Source organism: Miscanthus floridulus, chromosome 2 (assembly GCF_019320115.1).
Source record: "Miscanthus floridulus cultivar M001 chromosome 2, ASM1932011v1, whole genome shotgun sequence".
Taxonomy (NCBI): Eukaryota; Viridiplantae; Streptophyta; class Magnoliopsida; order Poales; family Poaceae; genus Miscanthus; species Miscanthus floridulus.
The window spans coordinates 50,177,323-50,186,810 of record NC_089581.1 but is presented as its reverse complement, the minus strand read 5'-3'; the positions used below and the strand labels follow the sequence as shown (position 1 = coordinate 50,186,810).

At 43.2% G+C, this 9,488-nt stretch overlaps 1 long non-coding RNA gene across 1 annotated transcript; it reads right to left on the bottom strand.

The window, feature by feature from the left end:
• Nucleotides 1–985: 985 nt before the first annotated feature.
• LOC136538748 (uncharacterized) lies at nt 986–2,155 on the bottom strand. Its single transcript, XR_010779454.1, has 3 exons — nt 2,039–2,155; nt 1,904–1,955; nt 986–1,220 (listed from the first exon to the last, which is right to left on the bottom strand). It is a non-coding gene; the product is annotated as an uncharacterized lncRNA (long non-coding RNA).
• Between the last annotated feature and the right edge of the window lie 7,333 nt (nt 2,156–9,488).

The following is a 9,488-nucleotide window of genomic DNA, read 5'->3' as shown; positions in this document are numbered from 1 at the left end:
AACGAAGGGCTGTCAACATAGGAAGTCAAATCGGACTTGACCCTTGTAATGGTATATTACAAAAGGACCAAAATACCCCTATGTGTTAGGAATATGTTTAGAATTTAGTTTTAGAGTAGGGCATTTTGGGTCCATCTATTGTAATCTAGGCACTATAATAGCGTCCTACAGGAATGAAGAGGACGGTATATCCCATATTGCAAAAGCTTTTGATGATACGGCAGTGGGAGTGTGATTGCTGAAATTAAAGCATTAGCTGCTGATTGTTTCATTAATTTTGAGTGTGTGTTTAAAGTTCGAGAATGTAATAGAGCCGCTCATGAGCTAGCCAAGTTGGGTCATTTGTATATTCAGGGAGAGGAGCAAGTCACTAGTTCCATCCCTAAAGTTATCCATGTAATTGTTGCTAACGATTTGCTAGCCGAGTAATGAAGCTATACCTAGTTTCAAAAAAAAACCCACCATTAAACCTTCGCTTTCCATTTTGTCGACCAATTGTTCGAGACTTCGATCAAGGACAATCAGCCTGTTCGGCTGGGCTTATACGATCGTGGATTATAAGCTAGAACAGTATTTTTCTCTCACACCAAACCAACCAGCAGTAAATAATCCACGATCGTTTACAACGAAACGAACAGGCTGAATCACTCCGTTCGGAAGACTGGCTGCTGCTGCTGCAAAGAGTGACTAGCAAACACTATTGAGGTAGGCAAGAAAGCAGGCAGCCGCAGCTGTGGTGGGGGGGGGGGCTCGTTCGGCTTACCTTATATCCGGCTTGTTCGGCTTCTTTTTTCAGCCAGAACAGTATTTTTCTCTCACAACATTTTAGCCAGAACAGTGTTTTTAGCCAATTTCAGCCAAGATTCAGAAGCCAAACGGGGCCAAATACTACTAGAGCATCAGGGGCCCTTCAGGCGCCTTGCAATGACTTCAAAAACAAAAGTTATAGTCCACCATTGAGATGGTTTTATAAATTAAATGGTAATACTAAGAGCTGGTCAGAAACATTGGTTTAATTTATATACGGTCATTGTCACTGTCACTACGTTGTCAACACCTACGGTCAGGCATATGCCGCATATCACAGCAAAAGAATGACAAACTACAAAGTTTGCAGCCTGCGGCCATGCGATTTTCGAAAACACAGCTGATCATCACAATGGCAACTGGCATGGTCCCTTGATGTTGAACTTTGGACACTGGTGAATAGTTGAATTGACCTGTAAATTGAAAAGGTTGTCAGAGACGCAGTTATCAAACATGACAGAGGTAGAGAGCAGAGTACAGAATTAGTTATAAAAAATGACAGAGAGCATATTATAGAATCAGATGAAAATTGTGCAGTTCGCATTCTGTTTAACCATGTTAACCCTAGGTGGATTCATCAACTGAGGATGCACAATAAAACGCCAATACACGATATATCCAAGTATTAGACATAATAGTGAAATCTGATGTACACCATAACATTGTTTTTCCCCTATAACTATTTGCCTCCAAGGATCCCTGGTGACTAATTAAATCATGTGCACTGGGTGGATATTAGCACTTGTAATGCACTAACTACATGATGCGCATTGGGTGGATATTAGCACTTGTAATGCACTGGGACCTTCTAAGTCAGCATATATATCCACATTCAAACCCCAAGATATCAACATGGATTTGACAATGGCTAATGCTAAATGATTCCTTTATATTAGGTATGTATCTAACAGTTATAAAATTACTCCATAGAAACAAATGGATATAATATAAATAGGGCATCGCAATGAACTAAATAATAGAAAGACATGTACGATGGCATAAAGAGGCAGCACAAATGTACAATAAGTCAATAACACATTCAGAAACAAAATGTAGCAGCTAAATGTAGCAGCAACATCGGTCAAGTTAGCAATACCTTCTCCGATAAGAAGGGCCCTCTTACGGCCATCAGGATCAGTGGTAGCACGCTGCACGAGTTTACAATATATTCATTAAAGATATATGTAATGAATAGAATAGATAGACAGCTGAAAGGTTCTACTGTTCTTACCTGCAGAAGTACTCTAGCATACTGTAGAACCTCCACCTCATTGGAAGTTTCACTCTACTCTGCGTAATTTCCTAGCTCCAAAGCATATCCCAATTTTGAGTCGTAGTCTTCTCACATCACATAGACGAGGATAAGGCTTACCACTAACCTCCTTTTCCAGACCCCATACAGACAGCCTGTTCGGGAGACCGTATTGTATCGTGGATTATTTACTGCTGGCTGGTTTGGTGTGAGAGAAAAACACTGTTCCTGGCTGGAAATTTACGATCATTTACGAGCAAGCGAACAGGCTGAGAGTGGGAGCTCTCTGCACTGGATGGCCGAAGCATATCCCAAATCACCAACCTGGTATGCAACGAGTATGAGATTATTGTACCATGCACCTCACAGATGGAACATTTTATCATTAAATATTAGTTCCTTCTAGAAACCCATTTCATCGTAAATCCAAAAGATGAAAAGGTATCAAAAGGTGCAAAGCACTGTTCGCCTACACGGCCGTGTAGCCCGTGTACACGCCGTGTACACGCTACACGGTGGTGCGCCGTTTCCGTCCGTTTCCGTTTAATCGTCCGTTTACCCCGTTTAATTGACCGTTTAGCCCGTTTAATTGACCGTTTAGCCCGAATAATAACTAAACGGTAGGTGACCGACTGTTTACCGTTTAGCGTTTAGGAAAACACTGGTGCAAAGACACTTGAAGAATGGTCTGCATGTAATTCAGGCTTACAGTCTCTACACATTAACATATATGACGGTAGCACCACCTCCTGCAACCTTGTCCAAATGCATCATTTTGGTTCAGTAGTATGAATTTCAGGGAAGTACTTGTCTGGAGGAAGAGAAGTGGTTCATTACTTAAATCTAGTGGAACATACAGAACTCCCAACATAAGTTAATCCAAATAGAAATGTAAACATTGAACAATGGAGTAGTTACTTCAGGAACAAAAGGAGATAATATTCATAGCTAAATAGCAAAACCTTTCCAAAGACATATCATCGGCATTATTCTTTACCATGTGAAAAGCCCAATGAATAAGAACTGGTATTTCTAAGGGCGGACCAACACAATATTTTTTTTCCTAACCAGATTAGTAGAAGGATGTACCAAATAGGGATGGCACACTTAAATAGGAGAAGGCAGCAACAGTTCTAATCTACACAAAATAGCACTGAACAATTTGAATCCTCAATTATTCCTAAAAGAGGATGAAATATTACATAAATATAAACATGAATGCTAGCCACATAATTCATTTGTCTGCAAATTACCTAGAGGAATAACAAAACAAAGAGAAATTGTTTTTACGCTACAGCTCAAGCTATTAAAACATGGTACCTCAAGCAAGTAACCTCACTAAAACTGAACAACATCAGTAGGATCAATAGAACCATAGCAATGAGGGAGGCTTTCAGGTATAGTATCATTTTTGGTGGCTTTTGGGAGGAGGAGCCACGAGGCCAGGAGCTCTGGGGCAAGGAACAGCGTGCAGAGGAATGGCCGCCGCAGTTTGTCTCTAAAGCACCGGCTGGATCCACCTCACGCCGCAGCAGCTGCCACTCGGCGCCGCTTTGCGAGGAGAAGCGAAGCCGTCAAAGAGATCGAGACATAGCAATGAGGGAGGCAGAGAGGAAGTCACCAACAGGAACCACAAGATCGTATGAGCCAGTTGACAACCCACGGTTCATCGATCTGACGCAAAGATGTCATGCTGGACCGAAAAAAAAACAATGGAAATACCACAGTTTCTTCAGCACCCTTTCCTCGATCCTCAATCTTCCTCGCAGATCTAGCAAAACAGTAATGTATTCGAACATTCAAATATCTCTACTATAATTGACCAGTTAGAATTAACGTCCCCCGCTGAGTAGTCCAACCTTTATACGTCCAGAAAATTGCACACAAGAATTTACCTCCATTAAAATCAAATGCTCACGGAAGAACTACATCAGATCCAAGGACCGAGAGAAGAAGTGTGATGCGAGGCTTCTCACCCCCTCACCCTCGCGCCCTCCCCCTCTTCTCACGCGACACCACAGACACTGCGACTGCTTCCACGCTCGGCGAACCCTCCTAGTCTCGTGACTCGCGACCCTTCCCGTCCCACGGCTAGGGTTCCCCGCCGGTGCCGCTCGCCGCCCATCTCCAGGCCGCGCAGCTCCCCACACCAGTCGTGCTCGCAGCCCCGGCCCAGTCCACACTGCATCGGCTCTCGCCAGGTCACGCCGAGCCGCATTTGCCGACCCGCCCCATGCCGTGCGGCGGCGCCCTCACCGGGGCCACACACACCGCCGTCTCCGCGTGCGCCTACCAATGCCGCATGCGCCGCAGCCTCTGCGCGCGCCTGCCAGGGCCGTACGCGCCACCACCTCCGCGTTCGGCTTCCTGGGCAGCGCGTGCTGCCCCCGCCACGTTGTTCGGCTCAACCGCTTAAGCCTCCCCCATTCGCCGCGTGCGGAAGATCTCATCGCCGACGGCTGTACGAGTGCGAATCGCGATGACCAGCCTCAACTCCACCACGTTCCTCCACGTGCATGGCAAGTACCACGAGTGGCCCCGCTGTCGTTCGCGCCTGGATCCAACTACTCTGGCATGGTGGGATCGAGCAGTCGGGCACAACGTGCGTAGGCTCCAGCCTGGCGACCGTGTTTGCTCCTTTGCCGACCTCGGGTCCTTTGCTAAGTTCATCGTCGCCGAGGAGAAGCTGCTGTGAGTTCTTATTTGTTCTAATTGCTTTTGGTTTTTCTTTTTTGTTTGAGGTCACGGTGGTTCGATGGATTGGATTCTTCAGGATAGATTTTTTTTCCAGTTCTTTCTTGGAAGGTTACGTTAGGTGTAGATGTGAGATCTCAGGAGCATAAATGTTTGCTTTTTTGAAACCGGTAAATCTCTTGCACTTTTTTAGTTGCCACAAATGATGGATCAATGGTGACATGAAAAGAATCTATTGGGTTCACGATGCAAATATGTTCCTTTGTTCCATAGTAGTAGTATAGTGGTACTATTGTGTTAGCTTGGTAGTGGCGTTGCAAAATGGGAACCCGTTAGGTTTTTCATTTATGTGTTCATGTTAACTTGATGACACACAGATAAACAGATAAAGCCTTTCATGGCCATACATGCTAATAACAAGCAAAAAGTTCTTTTCAGGCAACATACCTGTCGGTACGGGACCCACAGGATACCCGGCAAGGAAGGAAGATGACCTAGACCAACTAGGATTTCTTCTCCTGTAATCTTAGTAGTAGTATTACTCTGTAATCCTACTAGGAACTCTCATTGTAAACCGACTAGAATTCTGGCCTCCTGACTATATAAAGGAGGGCAGGACACTTTGAATCGAGAGTTGAACAGAGCAATTGTACGACACAACACTTCATAATCAATCCAACGCAAAGGCTAACACCGACTGGACGTAGGGCTATTACTCGATCTGTGATCGAGGACCTGAACCAGGATAAATTGACTGTCTCTTGCGTTAACCATCGAGTTCAGCATACGCCGAAGCCCGAATATACTGCCTCGGGTACCCCCGTGGCAGGCTATCGGTGGTTAAACATCGACAGCTGGCGCGCCAGGTACAACCCGGATATATGCTCGGGGGCTGCAAAAGAAGAGGTATACGGTTCTATCAAACAACTCAGATTTAAGACCCTCCAACTTTTTGTTTCAAATAGCAAGAGGCTCGGGGGCTACACTCAGTGAGTGCACTTTTTTCTCTAAAAAAAGTGCACACCACTCAGAATGTTTCTTCAAGACAGACGGGGCTGCAAAAGAAGAGATATACGGTTCTATCAAACAACTCAGATTCAAGACCCTCTAACTTTTTGTTCCAAATAGTAAGAGGCTCGGGGGCTACACTCAGTAAGTGCACTTTTTTCTCAAAAAAAAAACGCACACCACTCAGAATGTTTCTTCAAGACAGACGGCGTCAGGGCCACAAGACAAAAAGAACCCGAACACAGCATCAAAGCACTTTTCAACAAGGTAGTCGGGGAGCCTTTCAACGAAGAATCAGGAAGACTTCAAGAAAAGACCCTCAAGCTCCTTGTGCCAAATAGCAAGAGGCTCGGGGGCTACATCCAAATAGGAGTACTTTTTTCTCTAAAAAAGTACACACCACGCAAAGATCTCACGAAGCGCTACATGGTTTCGCTCAAGAAAGCACTCGGACGACACTTGTTCTAGCTCAATGAGACTTGAAGGAACAAGACGAGGCTTCTAGAACTCAACCATGAAGTGCTCGGGGGCTTGTCGGTACGGGACCCACATGATACCCGGTAAGGAAAGAAGAAGACCTAGACCAACTAGGATTTCTTCTTCTGTAATCTTAGTAGTAGTATTACTCTATAATCCTACTAGAAACTCTCATTATAAACCGACTAGGATTCTGGCCTCCTGACTATATAAAGGAGGACAGGACACCTTGGATCGAGAGTTGAACAGAGCAATTGTACGACACAACACTTCATAATCAATCCAACACAAAGGCTAACACCGACTGGACGTAGGGCTATTACTCGATCTGTGATCGAGGGCCTGAACCAGGATAAATCGATTGTCTCTTGCGTTAACCATCGAGTTCAGCATACGCCGAAGCCCGAACATACTGTCCCGGGTACCCCCGTGACAGGCTATCGATGGTCAAATATCGACAATACCTTATTGTTGAGAAATAGTAACCATTCGGATTACTTCTGCTTTTTTATTGCTAATTTTTGTTGATTTATTCTTGTAGGTTGATTCTCCTGCACAGACTTCTTTTTCTCTTCTGATGTGATGGTTATGGAGTGCATGGATCGAGATCCCCATCTACACCTAACGTAACCTTCCAAGAAAAAAATGAAAAAAATATATCCTAGAGAATCCGATCCATCGACCTCAAACAAAAAAGGAAAACCAAAAGGAATTAGCACAATTCATGGCCATACATGCTAATAACAAACAAAAAATTCTTTACAGGCAACCTAACTTGTTGTCGAGAAATAGTAACCATTCAGATTACTTCTGCTTTTTTGTATTGCTATTTTTTGTTGATTTATTCTTGTATAGGTTGATTCTCCTACACAGGTTTCTTTTTCTTTTCTATTGTGATGGTTATGAAGTGCATTGATTGAGCCTGAATTTTCTGCCAGTCTGAATCACAAGAACCTTATGAGGACAGCAGATACAACAGAAACTTATGCTAATGATCATGTGTCATATATGGAGGGAGCTTGTGAACTCTCTGCAAATGTCCTTACCACAGTACTAGATGTATAGAAATGAAAAGAGTTGAAGATGGGAACGTCAAGAGAAAGCTGGCTATTGTTGGGAAGGGTTTAACTTTTGACAGGTTTGTACTTTGTAGTACTTGCAACATATTGGCTTTCTGAAAAACTAGAAGTAGACATGAAGGTGGAATAGTTTGTTATTTTTCTAATGCTTATTTGCCTATGAATCCAGTGGTGGCTACAACATTAAGACTGGGCCAGGTTGCAGCATCGAGCTGATGAAATTTGACATGGGAGGCTCTGCAGCTGTATTCAGTGCAGCTAAAGCTTTGGGACAAATCAAGCCTCCTGGAGTAGAGGTACTTCATTTTTCACAGCCTCATAGTTGTATGAGATGCAGAGGTTTTACCCACATTAGTTTACCCGCAGCTGGACTTCCCTCCCACAACGCCCTCTCTATTTCGGTCTATTACGCCTGTTTCCTCGTCGGCGAGGGGAGGGCAACTGCGCCATCTTCACCACCATAGCGACCCATCATCGTTGCCCCATTCTTCACCTTCGCGTTGAAGCGAAGACGTTGCCCAGCCATGGGCTCCCGTGGATCTGAGGCCACCATCAAGAGAGCATCGCCGGACGCCCAGACCCTATGGGCACATCCACCGCTGGCACCGGCAAGCGATCTCCGTCCAAAGAGATCACTTCGGTGAGCGGTCTTTCCATCTTCGCTTGATGTTCATATTTTGGCAAGTTGGTGCTAAATAAAATACACATCTCTTTTTGCCTTCGCTTTGGCAGTGCTTGCAGAGTGTTCTGTGGCTTGATCTGCTTCTGCACCGTTCGTCCTCTGCCTTCATATGTCTTGTGCTTACATACTGTTTGTGGAAATGCCTACAGGAAGTGACGCTCCAGATCATCTGGACCATCTTCAGTGATTAGGATGAAGTGAATGCACCTAAGACCATGGAGCTCAAATTGATTTTCCATGTTACGTTCAAAAATAAACAATTGATTTTCCATGTTAATTAATTCAGTTCTATGCAAATTGATGATAGGCTTATTTTTGAGCTATTTCTAAAACTTTGACTAATAATCAGCTTTTGGGACAGTTATTTTGTCCAATGAGAATTTTTTTTGAGGTGACATTGTGTCTTTACAGGATTCTGCATGAGTTGTGGTGTTTGTTGGGTTTAATGGTAAAAAAAATATAGGTGCTTGCAGAGTCGATATTTATCCTACTCTGCTCAGTGCACACATTAGTATGTTGGAGGATGCTTATATACCATGATTAGGACCTTTCTTAGAATTTTGACATGTCTAGGAAAGGCAGGATCATTGTTGATGTGTACTATCAAATAACTGTAGTGCTGTTTATCTTCCGGTTTCCATTTGATGTTCTAGGATATAGGTTATAGTTTAAATTGTGCAAAATGCAGTTGTATTCTTCTATATTGCTCAGGCTACTGCTAATGAGCATTGTGTCAGCTTTAAATTGTGCAAAATGCAGTTGTATTTCAGTTTCCATTTGATGTTCTGGGATATAGGTTGCATTGACTACATTTGCTTGTATGTTTCTTTCAGGTGGAAGCGCTTAATGTTCCCTTAGCAGATACATATGTGAGTACTCATTTGTTCTTCCACTTCGAATCTGAAATCTAATGTTATGCATTGAAGACAATGTTAGTTATAGGTTTGCTAAATAAATATTGTGCACCATCAACTGTTTAAAAATTAACTGAGAATTAAATGTGTTGCCACTTGACAGTGTATGACTGGATTTTTTAAAAAAAAATACAGAGATAAGCGATGTTTTTAATGTCATGTATTGGCTCTGTCCATAGGTAGTGACATTCTGTGAAGGGTAGATAGTGGATGCTATAAATTACACGTTTTTCACTTGCAAGTGGGAGGCATCGTGAGTGTTTATGTCTATGCTCATACCATCTCTATGTATATCCTGGTGACTCACAACATTCCAAACTTACATGTGAAAACATCTTTCTTATATTGTTTGCAGACCAGAGGACGATATAAGACATTGGTCCAAGTTTCCATCATTTACACCTCTTCTGTTAATTGATTACCAAACTTGGTAGTATTGTTCATCATATTGAATCTTTTGATTATTTGTTCTTATGCCCTTCCTGCAAAGTTAGATTGAGACAGATGATGGCAAGTCTCTGGACTTTAGCAACTATCCTCATATATTTATGGTATGGGATTACCTGACCTGTTCA